Consider the following 20,994-nt stretch of genomic DNA (forward strand, 5'->3'; position numbering starts at 1 on the left):
TGTCACCGCAAAAATTTCAACAACGGAGAAATTTAGAACAAACGAAACGATCCTCGATCGCTAAACGCGAGAGGAGACCCACGACCCGCGACAGAGCCCAACAGAACGCTCCGCTCGCGGGGTGCTTCTTAGCCAAAAGGCCGAGAAGCGATAAGGAAACGCCGCAGAGAAAGGGCCTAAATGCTTGCAGCGTGTGCGCTCCACATATGGGAGTGACACACGGTGGTACGGGCCGATATGGCAACAGGCGACCGTCGAAAACATCGCAAAAGCAAGTGCCGGAAGGAACGACAATTCACGAGAGCACTCGTCAACAGCCCAGTACTACCCTCCATGTCGAAGAGAAAACTGCGACTCCCATTTGAACGCCGCTAGCTGCCAGGGCAGTGGAGAAGCCGAGAGGCCGCCCCACAGCAGCGCCAGGCCGGCACGAGGCCGGCGCGAGCTACACCTAGTCGAATGCTTCCATCGTCAACCGCCCACCGCATATGTGTGTGTGTACACACGTATTCTGCGTGCGTGCGGCGGCGACGACGACGACGTTCGCGAGGAGCTAAGGATATAACTCCAAAAATTTAAATAAAATTATCTGTGGCCGGACCATAAGAGACGCCAACGAGGCATCTGAAGGCACCGTTCTGTGCCCCCATAAATTACCAGCCTAGTGTAATGCGGCTGCAAGAGCGGTCCGGCTAAACGCAAAAAAAAATACTTATTATAATCCTAAATTAATTAAAACAATACGTGCTGTGTAAGCAGGTAACTACTGGGCACATCGAAAACTATGACAAGTTTTGCCACCAGCGGAATATCTGATCACTGCAGAATATTAAACCATTTCAGGCAGTGTTTTAATTAATTTTAGGTGGGCCGATCCCGGCGGTACTGCAATGCCGGGCCAACCCGCGACAGAGGTGGAGCAAGCCCCTAGCACTCCGTCATGAGCCAAAAATGAGTTTAATATTCTGGTCCTGCGATGCAGGACGTATCAGATATTAAGCTGATAAGAACAGATACTACACTTTTTTTTTTTTTACCAAACGGCGCGATTGTCACTGTACCGACAGAGCCATCGAAGTAGCGGAACGGATGTTCGCCCGCTAATGCCAGGCCATACTTTTCGTATTTCTCCTGGTCTACAAATTTCACAAATAACGAAAACAAGACGAAATCCAGTTGGAAGGTGTCAACAGCATGTTCCGGTACACGCAGATCGCCAAATATCCATTCTTGTATTTCAAACGCGGTCGGCCGTCTTGCCGCCCTGTCGAACACACACTGGATACTGTTCGACCGGCTGGTCATGTCACCGCAAAAATTTCAACAACGGAGAAATTTAGAACAAACGAAACGATCCTCGATCGCTAAACGCGAGAGGAGACCCACGACCCGCGACAGAGCCCAACAGAACGCTCCGCTCGCGGGGTGCTTCTTAGCCAAAAGGCCGAGAAGCGATAAGGAAACGCCGCAGAGAAAGGGCCTAAATGCTTGCAGCGTGTGCGCTCCACATATGGGAGTGACACACGGTGGTACGGGCCGATATGGCAACAGGCGACCGTCGAAAACATCGCAAAAGCAAGTGCCGGAAGGAACGACAATTCACGAGAGCACTCGTCAACAGCCCAGTACTACCCTCCATGTCGAAGAGAAAACTGCGACTCCCATTTGAACGCCGCTAGCTGCCAGGGCAGTGGAGAAGCCGAGAGGCCGCCCCACAGCAGCGCCAGGCCGGCACGAGGCCGGCGCGAGCTACACCTAGTCGAATGCTTCCATCGTCAACCGCCCACCGCATATGTGTGTGTGTACACACGTATTCTGCGTGCGTGCGGCGGCGACGACGACGACGTTCGCGAGGAGCTAAGGATATAACTCCAAAAAATTTAAATAAAATTATCTGTGGCCGGACCATAAGAGACGCCAACGAGGCATCTGAAGGCACCGTTCTGTGCCCCCATAAATTACCAGCCTAGTGTAATGCGGCTGCAAGAGCGGTCCGGCTAAACGCAAAAAAAAATACTTATTATAATCCTAAATTAATTAAAACAATACGTGCTGTGTAAGCAGGTAACTACTGGGCACATCGAAAACTATGACAAGTTTTGCCACCAGCGGAATATCTGATCACTGCAGAATATTAAACCATTTCAGGCAGTGTTTTAATTAATTTTAGGTGGGCCGATCCCGGCGGTACTGCAATGCCGGGCCAACCCGCGACAGAGGTGGAGCAAGCCCCTAGCACTCCGTCATGAGCCAAAAATGAGTTTAATATTCTGGTCCTGCGATGCAGGACGTATCAGATATTAAGCTGATAAGAACAGATACTACACTTTTTTTTTTTTTACCAAACGGCGCGATTGTCACTGTACCGACAGAGCCATCGAAGTAGCGGAACGGATGTTCGCCCGCTAATGCCAGGCCATACTTTTCGTATTTCTCCTGGTCTACAAATTTCACAAATAACGAAAACAAGACGAAATCCAGTTGGAAGGTGTCAACAGCATGTTCCGGTACACGCAGATCGCCAAATATCCATTCTTGTATTTCAAACGCGGTCGGCCGTCTTGCCGCCCTGTCGAACACACACTGGATACTGTTCGACCGGCTGGTCATGTCACCGCAAAAATTTCAACAACGGAGAAATTTAGAACAAACGAAACGATCCTCGATCGCTAAACGCGAGAGGAGACCCACGACCCGCGACAGAGCCCAACAGAACGCTCCGCTCGCGGGGTGCTTCTTAGCCAAAAGGCCGAGAAGCGATAAGGAAACGCCGCAGAGAAAGGGCCTAAATGCTTGCAGCGTGTGCGCTCCACATATGGGAGTGACACACGGTGGTACGGGCCGATATGGCAACAGGCGACCGTCGAAAACATCGCAAAAGCAAGTGCCGGAAGGAACGACAATTCACGAGAGCGCTCGTCAACAGCCCAGTACTACCCTCCATGTCGAAGAGAAAACTGCGACTCCCATTTGAACGCCGCTAGCTGCCAGGGCAGTGGAGAAGCCGAGAGGCCGCCCCACAGCAGCGCCAGGCCGGCGCGAGGCCGGCGCGAGCTACACCTAGTCGAATGCTTCCATCGTCAACCGCCCACCGCATATGTGTGTGTGTACACACGTATTCTGCGTGCGTGCGGCGGCGACGACGACGACGTTCGCGAGGAGCTAAGGATATAACTCCAAAAAATTTAAATAAAATTATCTGTGGCCGGACCATAAGAGACGCCAACGAGGCATCTGAAGGCACCGTTCTGTGCCCCCATAAATTACCAGCCTAGTGTAATGCGGCTGCAAGAGCGGTCCGGCTAAACGCAAAAAAAAATACTTATTATAATCCTAAATTAATTAAAACAATACGTGCTGTGTAAGCAGGTAACTACTGGGCACATCGAAAACTATGACAAGTTTTGCCACCAGCGGAATATCTGATCACTGCAGAATATTAAACCATTTCAGGCTGTGTTTTAATTAATTTTAGGTGGGCCGATCCCGGCGGTACTGCAATGCCGGGCCAACCCGCGACAGAGGTGGAGCAAGCCCCTAGCACTCCGTCATGAGCCAAAAATGAGTTTAATATTCTGGTCCTGCGATGCAGGACGTATCAGATATTAAGCTGATAAGAACAGATACTACACTTTTTTTTTTTTTTTACCAAACGGCGCGATTGTCACTGTACCGACAGAGCCATCGAAGTAGCGGAACGGATGTTCGCCCGCTAATGCCAGGCCATACTTTTCGTATTTCTCCTGGTCTACAAATTTCACAAATAACGAAAACAAGACGAAATCCAGTTGGAAGGTGTCAACAGCATGTTCCGGTACACGCAGATCGCCAAATATCCATTCTTGTATTTCAAACGCGGTCGGCCGTCTTGCCGCCCTGTCGAACACACACTGGATACTGTTCGACCGGCTGGTCATGTCACCGCAAAAATTTCAACAACGGAGAAATTTAGAACAAACGAAACGATCCTCGATCGCTAAACGCGAGAGGAGACCCACGACCCGCGACAGAGCCCAACAGAACGCTCCGCTCGCGGGGTGCTTCTTAGCCAAAAGGCCGAGAAGCGATAAGGAAACGCCGCAGAGAAAGGGCCTAAATGCTTGCAGCGTGTGCGCTCCACATATGGGAGTGACACACGGTGGTACGGGCCGATATGGCAACAGGCGACCGTCGAAAACATCGCAAAAGCAAGTGCCGGAAGGAACGACAATTCACGAGAGCACTCGTCAACAGCCCAGTACTACCCTCCATGTCGAAGAGAAAACTGCGACTCCCATTTGAACGCCGCTAGCTGCCAGGGCAGTGGAGAAGCCGAGAGGCCGCCCCACAGCAGCGCCAGGCCGGCACGAGGCCGGCGCGAGCTACACCTAGTCGAATGCTTCCATCGTCAACCGCCCACCGCATATGTGTGTGTGTACACACGTATTCTGCGTGCGTGCGGCGGCGACGACGACGACGTTCGCGAGGAGCTAAGGATATAACTCCAAAAAATTTAAATAAAATTATCTGTGGCCGGACCATAAGAGACGCCAACGAGGCATCTGAAGGCACCGTTCTGTGCCCCCATAAATTACCAGCCTAGTGTAATGCGGCTGCAAGAGCGGTCCGGCTAAACGCAAAAAAAAATACTTATTATAATCCTAAATTAATTAAAACAATACGTGCTGTGTAAGCAGGTAACTACTGGGCACATCGAAAACTATGACAAGTTTTGCCACCAGCGGAATATCTGATCACTGCAGAATATTAAACCATTTCAGGCAGTGTTTTAATTAATTTTAGGTGGGCCGATCCCGGCGGTACTGCAATGCCGGGCCAACCCGCGACAGAGGTGGAGCAAGCCCCTAGCACTCCGTCATGAGCCAAAAATGAGTTTAATATTCTGGTCCTGCGATGCAGGACGTATCAGATATTAAGCTGATAAGAACAGATACTACACTTTTTTTTTTTTTACCAAACGGCGCGATTGTCACTGTACCGACAGAGCCATCGAAGTAGCGGAACGGATGTTCGCCCGCTAATGCCAGGCCATACTTTTCGTATTTCTCCTGGTCTACAAATTTCACAAATAACGAAAACAAGACGAAATCCAGTTGGAAGGTGTCAACAGCATGTTCCGGTACACGCAGATCGCCAAATATCCATTCTTGTATTTCAAACGCGGTCGGCCGTCTTGCCGCCCTGTCGAACACACACTGGATACTGTTCGACCGGCTGGTCATGTCACCGCAAAAATTTCAACAACGGAGAAATTTAGAACAAACGAAACGATCCTCGATCGCTAAACGCGAGAGGAGACCCACGACCCGCGACAGAGCCCAACAGAACGCTCCGCTCGCGGGGTGCTTCTTAGCCAAAAGGCCGAGAAGCGATAAGGAAACGCCGCAGAGAAAGGGCCTAAATGCTTGCAGCGTGTGCGCTCCACATATGGGAGTGACACACGGTGGTACGGGCCGATATGGCAACAGGCGACCGTCGAAAACATCGCAAAAGCAAGTGCCGGAAGGAACGACAATTCACGAGAGCGCTCGTCAACAGCCCAGTACTACCCTCCATGTCGAAGAGAAAACTGCGACTCCCATTTGAACGCCGCTAGCTGCCAGGGCAGTGGAGAAGCCGAGAGGCCGCCCCACAGCAGCGCCAGGCCGGCGCGAGGCCGGCGCGAGCTACACCTAGTCGAATGCTTCCATCGTCAACCGCCCACCGCATATGTGTGTGTGTACACACGTATTCTGCGTGCGTGCGGCGGCGACGACGACGACGTTCGCGAGGAGCTAAGGATATAACTCCAAAAAATTTAAATAAAATTATCTGTGGCCGGACCATAAGAGACGCCAACGAGGCATCTGAAGGCACCGTTCTGTGCCCCCATAAATTACCAGCCTAGTGTAATGCGGCTGCAAGAGCGGTCCGGCTAAACGCAAAAAAAAAATACTTATTATAATCCTAAATTAATTAAAACAATACGTGCTGTGTAAGCAGGTAACTACTGGGCACATCGAAAACTATGACAAGTTTTGCCACCAGCGGAATATCTGATCACTGCAGAATATTAAACCATTTCAGGCTGTGTTTTAATTAATTTTAGGTGGGCCGATCCCGGCGGTACTGCAATGCCGGGCCAACCCGCGACAGAGGTGGAGCAAGCCCCTAGCACTCCGTCATGAGCCAAAAATGAGTTTAATATTCTGGTCCTGCGATGCAGGACGTATCAGATATTAAGCTGATAAGAACAGATACTACACTTTTTTTTTTTTTTTACCAAACGGCGCGATTGTCACTGTACCGACAGAGCCATCGAAGTAGCGGAACGGATGTTCGCCCGCTAATGCCAGGCCATACTTTTCGTATTTCTCCTGGTCTACAAATTTCACAAATAACGAAAACAAGACGAAATCCAGTTGGAAGGTGTCAACAGCATGTTCCGGTACACGCAGATCGCCAAATATCCATTCTTGTATTTCAAACGCGGTCGGCCGTCTTGCCGCCCTGTCGAACACACACTGGATACTGTTCGACCGGCTGGTCATGTCACCGCAAAAATTTCAACAACGGAGAAATTTAGAACAAACGAAACGATCCTCGATCGCTAAACGCGAGAGGAGACCCACGACCCGCGACAGAGCCCAACAGAACGCTCCGCTCGCGGGGTGCTTCTTAGCCAAAAGGCCGAGAAGCGATAAGGAAACGCCGCAGAGAAAGGGCCTAAATGCTTGCAGCGTGTGCGCTCCACATATGGGAGTGACACACGGTGGTACGGGCCGATATGGCAACAGGCGACCGTCGAAAACATCGCAAAAGCAAGTGCCGGAAGGAACGACAATTCACGAGAGCACTCGTCAACAGCCCAGTACTACCCTCCATGTCGAAGAGAAAACTGCGACTCCCATTTGAACGCCGCTAGCTGCCAGGGCAGTGGAGAAGCCGAGAGGCCGCCCCACAGCAGCGCCAGGCCGGCACGAGGCCGGCGCGAGCTACACCTAGTCGAATGCTTCCATCGTCAACCGCCCACCGCATATGTGTGTGTGTACACACGTATTCTGCGTGCGTGCGGCGGCGACGACGACGACGTTCGCGAGGAGCTAAGGATATAACTCCAAAAAATTTAAATAAAATTATCTGTGGCCGGACCATAAGAGACGCCAACGAGGCATCTGAAGGCACCGTTCTGTGCCCCCATAAATTACCAGCCTAGTGTAATGCGGCTGCAAGAGCGGTCCGGCTAAACGCAAAAAAAAATACTTATTATAATCCTAAATTAATTAAAACAATACGTGCTGTGTAAGCAGGTAACTACTGGGCACATCGAAAACTATGACAAGTTTTGCCACCAGCGGAATATCTGATCACTGCAGAATATTAAACCATTTCAGGCAGTGTTTTAATTAATTTTAGGTGGGCCGATCCCGGCGGTACTGCAATGCCGGGCCAACCCGCGACAGAGGTGGAGCAAGCCCCTAGCACTCCGTCATGAGCCAAAAATGAGTTTAATATTCTGGTCCTGCGATGCAGGACGTATCAGATATTAAGCTGATAAGAACAGATACTACACTTTTTTTTTTTTTACCAAACGGCGCGATTGTCACTGTACCGACAGAGCCATCGAAGTAGCGGAACGGATGTTCGCCCGCTAATGCCAGGCCATACTTTTCGTATTTCTCCTGGTCTACAAATTTCACAAATAACGAAAACAAGACGAAATCCAGTTGGAAGGTGTCAACAGCATGTTCCGGTACACGCAGATCGCCAAATATCCATTCTTGTATTTCAAACGCGGTCGGCCGTCTTGCCGCCCTGTCGAACACACACTGGATACTGTTCGACCGGCTGGTCATGTCACCGCAAAAATTTCAACAACGGAGAAATTTAGAACAAACGAAACGATCCTCGATCGCTAAACGCGAGAGGAGACCCACGACCCGCGACAGAGCCCAACAGAACGCTCCGCTCGCGGGGTGCTTCTTAGCCAAAAGGCCGAGAAGCGATAAGGAAACGCCGCAGAGAAAGGGCCTAAATGCTTGCAGCGTGTGCGCTCCACATATGGGAGTGACACACGGTGGTACGGGCCGATATGGCAACAGGCGACCGTCGAAAACATCGCAAAAGCAAGTGCCGGAAGGAACGACAATTCACGAGAGCGCTCGTCAACAGCCCAGTACTACCCTCCATGTCGAAGAGAAAACTGCGACTCCCATTTGAACGCCGCTAGCTGCCAGGGCAGTGGAGAAGCCGAGAGGCCGCCCCACAGCAGCGCCAGGCCGGCGCGAGGCCGGCGCGAGCTACACCTAGTCGAATGCTTCCATCGTCAACCGCCCACCGCATATGTGTGTGTGTACACACGTATTCTGCGTGCGTGCGGCGGCGACGACGACGACGTTCGCGAGGAGCTAAGGATATAACTCCAAAAAATTTAAATAAAATTATCTGTGGCCGGACCATAAGAGACGCCAACGAGGCATCTGAAGGCACCGTTCTGTGCCCCCATAAATTACCAGCCTAGTGTAATGCGGCTGCAAGAGCGGTCCGGCTAAACGCAAAAAAAAAATACTTATTATAATCCTAAATTAATTAAAACAATACGTGCTGTGTAAGCAGGTAACTACTGGGCACATCGAAAACTATGACAAGTTTTGCCACCAGCGGAATATCTGATCACTGCAGAATATTAAACCATTTCAGGCAGTGTTTTAATTAATTTTAGGTGGGCCGATCCCGGCGGTACTGCAATGCCGGGCCAACCCGCGACAGAGGTGGAGCAAGCCCCTAGCACTCCGTCATGAGCCAAAAATGAGTTTAATATTCTGGTCCTGCGATGCAGGACGTATCAGATATTAAGCTGATAAGAACAGATACTACACTTTTTTTTTTTTTTTACCAAACGGCGCGATTGTCACTGTACCGACAGAGCCATCGAAGTAGCGGAACGGATGTTCGCCCGCTAATGCCAGGCCATACTTTTCGTATTTCTCCTGGTCTACAAATTTCACAAATAACGAAAACAAGACGAAATCCAGTTGGAAGGTGTCAACAGCATGTTCCGGTACACGCAGATCGCCAAATATCCATTCTTGTATTTCAAACGCGGTCGGCCGTCTTGCCGCCCTGTCGAACACACACTGGATACTGTTCGACCGGCTGGTCATGTCACCGCAAAAATTTCAACAACGGAGAAATTTAGAACAAACGAAACGATCCTCGATCGCTAAACGCGAGAGGAGACCCACGACCCGCGACAGAGCCCAACAGAACGCTCCGCTCGCGGGGTGCTTCTTAGCCAAAAGGCCGAGAAGCGATAAGGAAACGCCGCAGAGAAAGGGCCTAAATGCTTGCAGCGTGTGCGCTCCACATATGGGAGTGACACACGGTGGTACGGGCCGATATGGCAACAGGCGACCGTCGAAAACATCGCAAAAGCAAGTGCCGGAAGGAACGACAATTCACGAGAGCACTCGTCAACAGCCCAGTACTACCCTCCATGTCGAAGAGAAAACTGCGACTCCCATTTGAACGCCGCTAGCTGCCAGGGCAGTGGAGAAGCCGAGAGGCCGCCCCACAGCAGCGCCAGGCCGGCACGAGGCCGGCGCGAGCTACACCTAGTCGAATGCTTCCATCGTCAACCGCCCACCGCATATGTGTGTGTGTACACACGTATTCTGCGTGCGTGCGGCGGCGACGACGACGACGTTCGCGAGGAGCTAAGGATATAACTCCAAAAAATTTAAATAAAATTATCTGTGGCCGGACCATAAGAGACGCCAACGAGGCATCTGAAGGCACCGTTCTGTGCCCCCATAAATTACCAGCCTAGTGTAATGCGGCTGCAAGAGCGGTCCGGCTAAACGCAAAAAAAAATACTTATTATAATCCTAAATTAATTAAAACAATACGTGCTGTGTAAGCAGGTAACTACTGGGCACATCGAAAACTATGACAAGTTTTTCCACCAGCGGAATATCTGATCACTGCAGAATATTAAACCATTTCAGGCTGTGTTTTAATTAATTTTAGGTGGGCCGATCCCGGCGGTACTGCAATGCCGGGCCAACCCGCGACAGAGGTGGAGCAAGCCCCTAGCACTCCGTCATGAGCCAAAAATGAGTTTAATATTCTGGTCCTGCGATGCAGGACGTATCAGATATTAAGCTGATAAGAACAGATACTACACTTTTTTTTTTTTTACCAAACGGCGCGATTGTCACTGTACCGACAGAGCCATCGAAGTAGCGGAACGGATGTTCGCCCGCTAATGCCAGGCCATACTTTTCGTATTTCTCCTGGTCTACAAATTTCACAAATAACGAAAACAAGACGAAATCCAGTTGGAAGGTGTCAACAGCATGTTCCGGTACACGCAGATCGCCAAATATCCATTCTTGTATTTCAAACGCGGTCGGCCGTCTTGCCGCCCTGTCGAACACACACTGGATACTGTTCGACCGGCTGGTCATGTCACCGCAAAAATTTCAACAACGGAGAAATTTAGAACAAACGAAACGATCCTCGATCGCTAAACGCGAGAGGAGACCCACGACCCGCGACAGAGCCCAACAGAACGCTCCGCTCGCGGGGTGCTTCTTAGCCAAAAGGCCGAGAAGCGATAAGGAAACGCCGCAGAGAAAGGGCCTAAATGCTTGCAGCGTGTGCGCTCCACATATGGGAGTGACACACGGTGGTACGGGCCGATATGGCAACAGGCGACCGTCGAAAACATCGCAAAAGCAAGTGCCGGAAGGAACGACAATTCACGAGAGCGCTCGTCAACAGCCCAGTACTACCCTCCATGTCGAAGAGAAAACTGCGACTCCCATTTGAACGCCGCTAGCTGCCAGGGCAGTGGAGAAGCCGAGAGGCCGCCCCACAGCAGCGCCAGGCCGGCGCGAGGCCGGCGCGAGCTACACCTAGTCGAATGCTTCCATCGTCAACCGCCCACCGCATATGTGTGTGTGTACACACGTATTCTGCGTGCGTGCGGCGGCGACGACGACGACGTTCGCGAGGAGCTAAGGATATAACTCCAAAAAATTTAAATAAAATTATCTGTGGCCGGACCATAAGAGACGCCAACGAGGCATCTGAAGGCACCGTTCTGTGCCCCCATAAATTACCAGCCTAGTGTAATGCGGCTGCAAGAGCGGTCCGGCTAAACGCAAAAAAAAATACTTATTATAATCCTAAATTAATTAAAACAATACGTGCTGTGTAAGCAGGTAACTACTGGGCACATCGAAAACTATGACAAGTTTTGCCACCAGCGGAATATCTGATCACTGCAGAATATTAAACCATTTCAGGCTGTGTTTTAATTAATTTTAGGTGGGCCGATCCCGGCGGTACTGCAATGCCGGGCCAACCCGCGACAGAGGTGGAGCAAGCCCCTAGCACTCCGTCATGAGCCAAAAATGAGTTTAATATTCTGGTCCTGCGATGCAGGACGTATCAGATATTAAGCTGATAAGAACAGATACTACACTTTTTTTTTTTTTTTTACCAAACGGCGCGATTGTCACTGTACCGACAGAGCCATCGAAGTAGCGGAACGGATGTTCGCCCGCTAATGCCAGGCCATACTTTTCGTATTTCTCCTGGTCTACAAATTTCACAAATAACGAAAACAAGACGAAATCCAGTTGGAAGGTGTCAACAGCATGTTCCGGTACACGCAGATCGCCAAATATCCATTCTTGTATTTCAAACGCGGTCGGCCGTCTTGCCGCCCTGTCGAACACACACTGGATACTGTTCGACCGGCTGGTCATGTCACCGCAAAAATTTCAACAACGGAGAAATTTAGAACAAACGAAACGATCCTCGATCGCTAAACGCGAGAGGAGACCCACGACCCGCGACAGAGCCCAACAGAACGCTCCGCTCGCGGGGTGCTTCTTAGCCAAAAGGCCGAGAAGCGATAAGGAAACGCCGCAGAGAAAGGGCCTAAATGCTTGCAGCGTGTGCGCTCCACATATGGGAGTGACACACGGTGGTACGGGCCGATATGGCAACAGGCGACCGTCGAAAACATCGCAAAAGCAAGTGCCGGAAGGAACGACAATTCACGAGAGCACTCGTCAACAGCCCAGTACTACCCTCCATGTCGAAGAGAAAACTGCGACTCCCATTTGAACGCCGCTAGCTGCCAGGGCAGTGGAGAAGCCGAGAGGCCGCCCCACAGCAGCGCCAGGCCGGCACGAGGCCGGCGCGAGCTACACCTAGTCGAATGCTTCCATCGTCAACCGCCCACCGCATATGTGTGTGTGTACACACGTATTCTGCGTGCGTGCGGCGGCGACGACGACGACGTTCGCGAGGAGCTAAGGATATAACTCCAAAAAATTTAAATAAAATTATCTGTGGCCGGACCATAAGAGACGCCAACGAGGCATCTGAAGGCACCGTTCTGTGCCCCCATAAATTACCAGCCTAGTGTAATGCGGCTGCAAGAGCGGTCCGGCTAAACGCAAAAAAAAATACTTATTATAATCCTAAATTAATTAAAACAATACGTGCTGTGTAAGCAGGTAACTACTGGGCACATCGAAAACTATGACAAGTTTTGCCACCAGCGGAATATCTGATCACTGCAGAATATTAAACCATTTCAGGCAGTGTTTTAATTAATTTTAGGTGGGCCGATCCCGGCGGTACTGCAATGCCGGGCCAACCCGCGACAGAGGTGGAGCAAGCCCCTAGCACTCCGTCATGAGCCAAAAATGAGTTTAATATTCTGGTCCTGCGATGCAGGACGTATCAGATATTAAGCTGATAAGAACAGATACTACACTTTTTTTTTTTTTTTACCAAACGGCGCGATTGTCACTGTACCGACAGAGCCATCGAAGTAGCGGAACGGATGTTCGCCCGCTAATGCCAGGCCATACTTTTCGTATTTCTCCTGGTCTACAAATTTCACAAATAACGAAAACAAGACGAAATCCAGTTGGAAGGTGTCAACAGCATGTTCCGGTACACGCAGATCGCCAAATATCCATTCTTGTATTTCAAACGCGGTCGGCCGTCTTGCCGCCCTGTCGAACACACACTGGATACTGTTCGACCGGCTGGTCATGTCACCGCAAAAATTTCAACAACGGAGAAATTTAGAACAAACGAAACGATCCTCGATCGCTAAACGCGAGAGGAGACCCACGACCCGCGACAGAGCCCAACAGAACGCTCCGCTCGCGGGGTGCTTCTTAGCCAAAAGGCCGAGAAGCGATAAGGAAACGCCGCAGAGAAAGGGCCTAAATGCTTGCAGCGTGTGCGCTCCACATATGGGAGTGACACACGGTGGTACGGGCCGATATGGCAACAGGCGACCGTCGAAAACATCGCAAAAGCAAGTGCCGGAAGGAACGACAATTCACGAGAGCACTCGTCAACAGCCCAGTACTACCCTCCATGTCGAAGAGAAAACTGCGACTCCCATTTGAACGCCGCTAGCTGCCAGGGCAGTGGAGAAGCCGAGAGGCCGCCCCACAGCAGCGCCAGGCCGGCACGAGGCCGGCGCGAGCTACACCTAGTCGAATGCTTCCATCGTCAACCGCCCACCGCATATGTGTGTGTGTACACACGTATTCTGCGTGCGTGCGGCGGCGACGACGACGACGTTCGCGAGGAGCTAAGGATATAACTCCAAAAAATTTAAATAAAATTATCTGTGGCCGGACCATAAGAGACGCCAACGAGGCATCTGAAGGCACCGTTCTGTGCCCCCATAAATTACCAGCCTAGTGTAATGCGGCTGCAAGAGCGGTCCGGCTAAACGCAAAAAAAAATACTTATTATAATCCTAAATTAATTAAAACAATACGTGCTGTGTAAGCAGGTAACTACTGGGCACATCGAAAACTATGACAAGTTTTGCCACCAGCGGAATATCTGATCACTGCAGAATATTAAACCATTTCAGGCAGTGTTTTAATTAATTTTAGGTGGGCCGATCCCGGCGGTACTGCAATGCCGGGCCAACCCGCGACAGAGGTGGAGCAAGCCCCTAGCACTCCGTCATGAGCCAAAAATGAGTTTAATATTCTGGTCCTGCGATGCAGGACGTATCAGATATTAAGCTGATAAGAACAGATACTACACTTTTTTTTTTTTTTTACCAAACGGCGCGATTGTCACTGTACCGACAGAGCCATCGAAGTAGCGGAACGGATGTTCGCCCGCTAATGCCAGGCCATACTTTTCGTATTTCTCCTGGTCTACAAATTTCACAAATAACGAAAACAAGACGAAATCCAGTTGGAAGGTGTCAACAGCATGTTCCGGTACACGCAGATCGCCAAATATCCATTCTTGTATTTCAAACGCGGTCGGCCGTCTTGCCGCCCTGTCGAACACACACTGGATACTGTTCGACCGGCTGGTCATGTCACCGCAAAAATTTCAACAACGGAGAAATTTAGAACAAACGAAACGATCCTCGATCGCTAAACGCGAGAGGAGACCCACGACCCGCGACAGAGCCCAACAGAACGCTCCGCTCGCGGGGTGCTTCTTAGCCAAAAGGCCGAGAAGCGATAAGGAAACGCCGCAGAGAAAGGGCCTAAATGCTTGCAGCGTGTGCGCTCCACATATGGGAGTGACACACGGTGGTACGGGCCGATATGGCAACAGGCGACCGTCGAAAACATCGCAAAAGCAAGTGCCGGAAGGAACGACAATTCACGAGAGCACTCGTCAACAGCCCAGTACTACCCTCCATGTCGAAGAGAAAACTGCGACTCCCATTTGAACGCCGCTAGCTGCCAGGGCAGTGGAGAAGCCGAGAGGCCGCCCCACAGCAGCGCCAGGCCGGCACGAGGCCGGCGCGAGCTACACCTAGTCGAATGCTTCCATCGTCAACCGCCCACCGCATATGTGTGTGTGTACACACGTATTCTGCGTGCGTGCGGCGGCGACGACGACGACGTTCGCGAGGAGCTAAGGATATAACTCCAAAAAATTTAAATAAAATTATCTGTGGCCGGACCATAAGAGACGCCAACGAGGCATCTGAAGGCACCGTTCTGTGCCCCCATAAATTACCAGCCTAGTGTAATGCGGCTGCAAGAGCGGTCCGGCTAAACGCAAAAAAAAATACTTATTATAATCCTAAATTAATTAAAACAATACGTGCTGTGTAAGCAGGTAACTACTGGGCACATCGAAAACTATGACAAGTTTTGCCACCAGCGGAATATCTGATCACTGCAGAATATTAAACCATTTCAGGCAGTGTTTTAATTAATTTTAGGTGGGCCGATCCCGGCGGTACTGCAATGCCGGGCCAACCCGCGACAGAGGTGGAGCAAGCCCCTAGCACTCCGTCATGAGCCAAAAATGAGTTTAATATTCTGGTCCTGCGATGCAGGACGTATCAGATATTAAGCTGATAAGAACAGATACTACACTTTTTTTTTTTTTTTACCAAACGGCGCGATTGTCACTGTACCGACAGAGCCATCGAAGTAGCGGAACGGATGTTCGCCCGCTAATGCCAGGCCATACTTTTCGTATTTCTCCTGGTCTACAAATTTCACAAATAACGAAAACAAGACGAAATCCAGTTGGAAGGTGTCAACAGCATGTTCCGGTACACGCAGATCGCCAAATATCCATTCTTGTATTTCAAACGCGGTCGGCCGTCTTGCCGCCCTGTCGAACACACACTGGATACTGTTCGACCGGCTGGTCATGTCACCGCAAAAATTTCAACAACGGAGAAATTTAGAACAAACGAAACGATCCTCGATCGCTAAACGCGAGAGGAGACCCACGACCCGCGACAGAGCCCAACAGAACGCTCCGCTCGCGGGGTGCTTCTTAGCCAAAAGGCCGAGAAGCGATAAGGAAACGCCGCAGAGAAAGGGCCTAAATGCTTGCAGCGTGTGCGCTCCACATATGGGAGTGACACACGGTGGTACGGGCCGATATGGCAACAGGCGACCGTCGAAAACATCGCAAAAGCAAGTGCCGGAAGGAACGACAATTCACGAGAGCACTCGTCAACAGCCCAGTACTACCCTCCATGTCGAAGAGAAAACTGCGACTCCCATTTGAACGCCGCTAGCTGCCAGGGCAGTGGAGAAGCCGAGAGGCCGCCCCACAGCAGCGCCAGGCCGGCGCGAGGCCGGCGCGAGCTACACCTAGTCGAATGCTTCCATCGTCAACCGCCCACCGCATATGTGTGTGTGTACACACGTATTCTGCGTGCGTGCGGCGGCGACGACGACGACGTTCGCGAGGAGCTAAGGATATAACTCCAAAAAATTTAAATAAAATTATCTGTGGCCGGACCATAAGAGACGCCAACGAGGCATCTGAAGGCACCGTTCTGTGCCCCCATAAATTACCAGCCTAGTGTAATGCGGCTGCAAGAGCGGTCCGGCTAAACGCAAAAAAAAATACTTATTATAATCCTAAATTAATTAAAACAATACGTGCTGTGTAAGCAGGTAACTACTGGGCACATCGAAAACTATGACAAGTTTTTCCACCAGCGGAATATCTGATCACTGCAGAATATTAAACCATTTCAGGCTGTGTTTTAATTAATTTTAGGTGGGCCGATCCCGGCGGTACTGCAATGCCGGGCCAACCCGCGACAGAGGTGGAGCAAGCCCCTAGCACTCCGTCATGAGCCAAAAATGAGTTTAATATTCTGGTCCTGCGATGCAGGACGTATCAGATATTAAGCTGATAAGAACAGATACTACACTTTTTTTTTTTTTACCAAACGGCGCGATTGTCACTGTACCGACAGAGCCATCGAAGTAGCGGAACGGATGTTCGCCCGCTAATGCCAGGCCATACTTTTCGTATTTCTCCTGGTCTACAAATTTCACAAATAACGAAAACAAGACGAAATCCAGTTGGAAGGTGTCAACAGCATGTTCCGGTACACGCAGATCGCCAAATATCCATTCTTGTATTTCAAACGCGGTCGGCCGTCTTGCCGCCCTGTCGAACACACACTGGATACTGTTCGACCGGCTGGTCATGTCACCGCAAAAATTTCAACAACGGAGAAATTTAGAACAAACGAAACGATCCTCGATCGCTAAACGCGAGAGGAGACCCACGACCCGCGACAGAGCCCAACAGAACGCTCCGCTCGCGGGGGCTTCTTAGCCAAAAGGCCGAGAAGCGATAAGGAAACGCCGCAGAGAAAGGGCCTAAATGCTTGCAGCGTGTGCGCTCCACATATGGGAGTGACACACGGTGGTACGGGCCGATATGGCAACAGGCGACCGTCGAAAACATCGCAAAAGCAAGTGCCGGAAGGAACGACAATTCACGAGAGCACTCGTCAACAGCCCAGTACTACCCTCCATGTCGAAGAGAAAACTGCGACTCCCATTTGAACGCCGCTAGCTGCCAGGGCAGTGGAGAAGCCGAGAGGCCGCCCCACAGCAGCGCCAGGCCGGCGCGAGCTACACCGGCGCGAGGCCGGCGCGAGCTACACCTAGTCGAATGCTTCCATCGTCAACCGCCCACCGCATATGTGTGTGTGTACACACGTATTCTGCGTGCGTGCGGCGGCGACGACGACGACGTTCGCGAGGAGCTAAGGATATAACTCCAAAAAATTTAAATAAAATTATCTGTGGCCGGACCATAAGAGACGCCAACGAGGCATCTGAAGGCACCGTTCTGTGCCCCCATAAATTACCAGCCTAGTGTAATGCGGCTGCAAGAGCGGTCCGGCTAAACGCAAAAAAAAATACTTATTATAATCCTAAATTAATTAAAACAATACGTGCTGTGTAAGCAGGTAACTACTGGGCACATCGAAAACTATGACAAGTTTTGCCACCAGCGGAATATCTGATCACTGCAGAATATTAAACCATTTCAGGCTGTGTTTTAATTAATTTTAGGTGGGCCGATCCCGGCGGTACTGCAATGCCGGGCCAACCCGCGACAGAGGTGGAGCAAGCCCCTAGCACTCCGTCATGAGCCAAAAATGAGTTTAATATTCTGGTCCTGCGATGCAGGACGTATCAGATATTAAGCTGATAAGAACAGATACTACACTTTTTTTTTTTTTACCAAACGGCGCGATTGTCACTGTACCGACAGAGCCATCGAAGTAGCGGAACGGATGTTCGCCCGCTAATGCCAGGCCATACTTTTCGTATTTCTCCTGGTCTACAAATTTCACAAATAACGAAAACAAGACGAAATCCAGTTGGAAGGTGTCAACAGCATGTTCCGGTACACGCAGATCGCCAAATATCCATTCTTGTATTTCAAACGCGGTCGGCCGTCTTGCCGCCCTGTCGAACACACACTGGATACTGTTCGACCGGCTGGTCATGTCACCGCAAAAATTTCAACAACGGAGAAATTTAGAACAAACGAAACGATCCTCGATCGCTAAACGCGAGAGGAGACCCACGACCCGCGACAGAGCCCAACAGAACGCTCCGCTCGCGGGGTGCTTCTTAGCCAAAAGGCCGAGAAGCGATAAGGAAACGCCGCAGAGAAAGGGCCTAAATGCTTGCAGCGTGTGCGCTCCACATATGGGAGTGACACACGGTGGTACGGGCCGATATGGCAACAGGCGACCGTCGAAAACATCGCAAAAGCAAGTGCCGGAAGGAACGACAATTCACGAGAGCACTCGTCAACAGCCCAGTACTACCCTCCATGTCGAAGAGAAAACTGCGACTCCCATTTGAACGCCGCTAGCTGCCAGGGCAGTGGAGAAGCCGAGAGGCCGCCCCACAGCAGCGCCAGGCCGGCGCGAGGCCGGCGCGAGCTACACCTAGTCGAATGCTTCCATCGTCAACCGCCCACCGCATATGTGTGTGTGTACACACGTATTCTGCGTGCGTGCGGCGGCGACGACGACGACGTTCGCGAGGAGCTAAGGATATAACTCCAAAAAATTTAAATAAAATTATCTGTGGCCGGACCATAAGAGACGCCAACGAGGCATCTGAAGGCACCGTTCTGTGCCCCCATAAATTACCAGCCTAGTGTAATGCGGCTGCAAGAGCGGTCCGGCTAAACGCAAAAAAAAATACTTATTATAATCCTAAATTAATTAAAACAATACGTGCTGTGTAAGCAGGTAACTACTGGGCACATCGAAAACTATGACAAGTTTTGCCACCAGCGGAATATCTGATCACTGCAGAATATTAAACCATTTCAGGCAGTGTTTTAATTAATTTTAGGTGGGCCGATCCCGGCGGTACTGCAATGCCGGGCCAACCCGCGACAGAGGTGGAGCAAGCCCCTAGCACTCCGTCATGAGCCAAAAATGAGTTTAATATTCTGGTCCTGCGATGCAGGACGTATCAGATATTAAGCTGATAAGAACAGATACTACACTTTTTTTTTTTTTTACCAAACGGCGCGATTGTCACTGTACCGACAGAGCCATCGAAGTAGCGGAACGGATGTTCGCCCGCTAATGCCAGGCCATACTTTTCGTATTTCTCCTGGTCTACAAATTTCACAAATAACGAAAACAAGACGAAATCCAGTTGGAAGGTGTCAACAGCATGTTCCGGTACACGCAGATCGCCAAATATCCATTCTTGTATTTCAAACGCGGTCGGCCGTCTTGCCGCCCTGTCGAACACACACTGGATACTGTTCGACCGGCTGGTCATGTCACCGCAAAAATTTCAACAACGGAGAAATTTAGAACAAACGAAACGATCCTCGATCGCTAAACGCGAGAGGAGACCCACGACCCGCGACAGAGCCCAACAGAACGCTCCGCTCGCGGGGTGCTTCTTAGCCAAAAGGCCGAGAAGCGATAAGGAAACGCCGCAGAGAAAGGGCCTAAATGCTTGCAGCGTGTGCGCTCCACATATGGGAGTGACACACGGTGGTACGGGCCGATATGGCAACAGGCGACCGTCGAAAACATCGCAAAAGCAAGTGCCGGAAGGAACGACAATTCACGAGAGCACTCGTCAACAGCCCAGTACTACCCTCCATGTCGAAGAGAAAACTGCGACTCCCATTTGAACGCCGCTAGCTGCCAGGGCAGTGGAGAAGCCGAGAGGCCGCCCCACAGCAGCGCCAGGCCGGCGCGAGGCCGGCGCGAGCTACACCTAGTCGAATGCTTCCATCGTCAACCGCCCACCGCATATGTGTGTGTGTACACACGTATTCTGCGTGCGTGCGGCGGCGACGACGACGACGTTCGCGAGGAGCTAAGGATATAACTCCAAAAAATTTAAATAAAATTATCTGTGGCCGGACCATAAGAGACGCCAACGAGGCATCTGAAGGCACCGTTCTGTGCCCCCATAAATTACCAGCCTAGTGTAATGCGGCTGCAAGAGCGGTCCGGCTAAACGCAAAAAAAAATACTTATTATAATCCTAAATTAATTAAAACAATACGTGCTGTGTAAGCAGGTAACTACTGGGCACATCGAAAACTATGACAAGTTTTGCCACCAGCGGAATATCTGATCACTGCAGAATATTAAACCATTTCAGGCAGTGTTTTAATTAATTTTAGGTGGGCCGATCCCGGCGGTACTGCAATGCCGGGCCAACCCGCGACAGAGGTGGAGCAAGCCCCTAGCACTCCGTCATGAGCCAAAAATGAGTTTAATATTCTGGTCCTGCGATGCAGGACGTATCAGATATTAAGCTGATAAGAACAGATACTACACTTTTTTTTTTTTTTACCAAACGGCGCGATTGTCACTGTACCGACAGAGCCATCGAAGTAGCGGAACGGATGTTCGCCCGCTAATGCCAGGCCATACTTTTCGTATTTCTCCTGGTCTACAAATTTCACAAATAACGAAAACAAGACGAAATCCAGTTGGAAGGTGTCAACAGCATGTTCCGGTACACGCAGATCGCCAAATATCCATTCTTGTATTTCAAACGCGGTCGGCCGTCTTGCCGCCCTGTCGAACACACACTGGATACTGTTCGACCGGCTGGTCATGTCACCGCAAAAATTTCAACAACGGAGAAATTTAGAACAAACGAAACGATCCTCGATCGCTAAACGCGAGAGGAGACCCAC

At 50.7% G+C, this 20,994-nt stretch overlaps 16 non-coding genes across 16 annotated transcripts; all 16 read right to left on the reverse strand.

Annotated features, from left to right (window-relative positions):
- Positions 1-860: 860 nt before the first annotated feature.
- On the reverse strand, positions 861-1,050 carry LOC126123248 (U2 spliceosomal RNA). Its single transcript, XR_007526344.1, has one exon. It is a non-coding gene; the product is annotated as a U2 spliceosomal RNA (small nuclear RNA).
- Positions 1,051-2,165: 1,115 nt separating this feature from the next.
- LOC126123260 (U2 spliceosomal RNA) lies at positions 2,166-2,355 on the reverse strand. The gene has a single exon (XR_007526355.1). It is a non-coding gene; the product is annotated as a U2 spliceosomal RNA (small nuclear RNA).
- Positions 2,356-3,470: 1,115 nt separating this feature from the next.
- LOC126123265 (U2 spliceosomal RNA) lies at positions 3,471-3,660 on the reverse strand. Its single transcript, XR_007526359.1, has one exon. It is a non-coding gene; the product is annotated as a U2 spliceosomal RNA (small nuclear RNA).
- A 1,117-nt stretch (positions 3,661-4,777) lies between these two features.
- LOC126123272 (U2 spliceosomal RNA) lies at positions 4,778-4,967 on the reverse strand. The gene has a single exon (XR_007526366.1). It is a non-coding gene; the product is annotated as a U2 spliceosomal RNA (small nuclear RNA).
- A 1,116-nt stretch (positions 4,968-6,083) lies between these two features.
- On the reverse strand, positions 6,084-6,273 carry LOC126123266 (U2 spliceosomal RNA). The gene has a single exon (XR_007526360.1). It is a non-coding gene; the product is annotated as a U2 spliceosomal RNA (small nuclear RNA).
- A 1,117-nt stretch (positions 6,274-7,390) lies between these two features.
- LOC126123276 (U2 spliceosomal RNA) lies at positions 7,391-7,580 on the reverse strand. The gene has a single exon (XR_007526369.1). It is a non-coding gene; the product is annotated as a U2 spliceosomal RNA (small nuclear RNA).
- A 1,116-nt stretch (positions 7,581-8,696) lies between these two features.
- Positions 8,697-8,886, reverse strand: LOC126123267 (U2 spliceosomal RNA). Its single transcript, XR_007526361.1, has one exon. It is a non-coding gene; the product is annotated as a U2 spliceosomal RNA (small nuclear RNA).
- Positions 8,887-10,003: 1,117 nt separating this feature from the next.
- On the reverse strand, positions 10,004-10,193 carry LOC126123277 (U2 spliceosomal RNA). Its single transcript, XR_007526370.1, has one exon. It is a non-coding gene; the product is annotated as a U2 spliceosomal RNA (small nuclear RNA).
- Positions 10,194-11,308: 1,115 nt separating this feature from the next.
- On the reverse strand, positions 11,309-11,499 carry LOC126123271 (U2 spliceosomal RNA). The gene has a single exon (XR_007526365.1). It is a non-coding gene; the product is annotated as a U2 spliceosomal RNA (small nuclear RNA).
- Positions 11,500-12,616: 1,117 nt separating this feature from the next.
- Positions 12,617-12,806, reverse strand: LOC126123268 (U2 spliceosomal RNA). Its single transcript, XR_007526362.1, has one exon. It is a non-coding gene; the product is annotated as a U2 spliceosomal RNA (small nuclear RNA).
- Positions 12,807-13,923: 1,117 nt separating this feature from the next.
- On the reverse strand, positions 13,924-14,113 carry LOC126123269 (U2 spliceosomal RNA). Its single transcript, XR_007526363.1, has one exon. It is a non-coding gene; the product is annotated as a U2 spliceosomal RNA (small nuclear RNA).
- Positions 14,114-15,230: 1,117 nt separating this feature from the next.
- Positions 15,231-15,420, reverse strand: LOC126123270 (U2 spliceosomal RNA). Its single transcript, XR_007526364.1, has one exon. It is a non-coding gene; the product is annotated as a U2 spliceosomal RNA (small nuclear RNA).
- A 1,117-nt stretch (positions 15,421-16,537) lies between these two features.
- On the reverse strand, positions 16,538-16,727 carry LOC126123249 (U2 spliceosomal RNA). The gene has a single exon (XR_007526345.1). It is a non-coding gene; the product is annotated as a U2 spliceosomal RNA (small nuclear RNA).
- A 1,129-nt stretch (positions 16,728-17,856) lies between these two features.
- LOC126123250 (U2 spliceosomal RNA) lies at positions 17,857-18,046 on the reverse strand. The gene has a single exon (XR_007526346.1). It is a non-coding gene; the product is annotated as a U2 spliceosomal RNA (small nuclear RNA).
- A 1,115-nt stretch (positions 18,047-19,161) lies between these two features.
- LOC126123252 (U2 spliceosomal RNA) lies at positions 19,162-19,350 on the reverse strand. Its single transcript, XR_007526348.1, has one exon. It is a non-coding gene; the product is annotated as a U2 spliceosomal RNA (small nuclear RNA).
- Positions 19,351-20,467: 1,117 nt separating this feature from the next.
- LOC126123254 (U2 spliceosomal RNA) lies at positions 20,468-20,656 on the reverse strand. Its single transcript, XR_007526349.1, has one exon. It is a non-coding gene; the product is annotated as a U2 spliceosomal RNA (small nuclear RNA).
- Positions 20,657-20,994: the final 338 nt, after the last annotated feature.

The sequence above is a fragment of the Schistocerca cancellata genome, unplaced genomic scaffold, assembly GCF_023864275.1.
Source record: "Schistocerca cancellata isolate TAMUIC-IGC-003103 unplaced genomic scaffold, iqSchCanc2.1 HiC_scaffold_419, whole genome shotgun sequence".
In the NCBI taxonomy this organism is placed as follows: domain Eukaryota; kingdom Metazoa; phylum Arthropoda; class Insecta; order Orthoptera; family Acrididae; genus Schistocerca; species Schistocerca cancellata.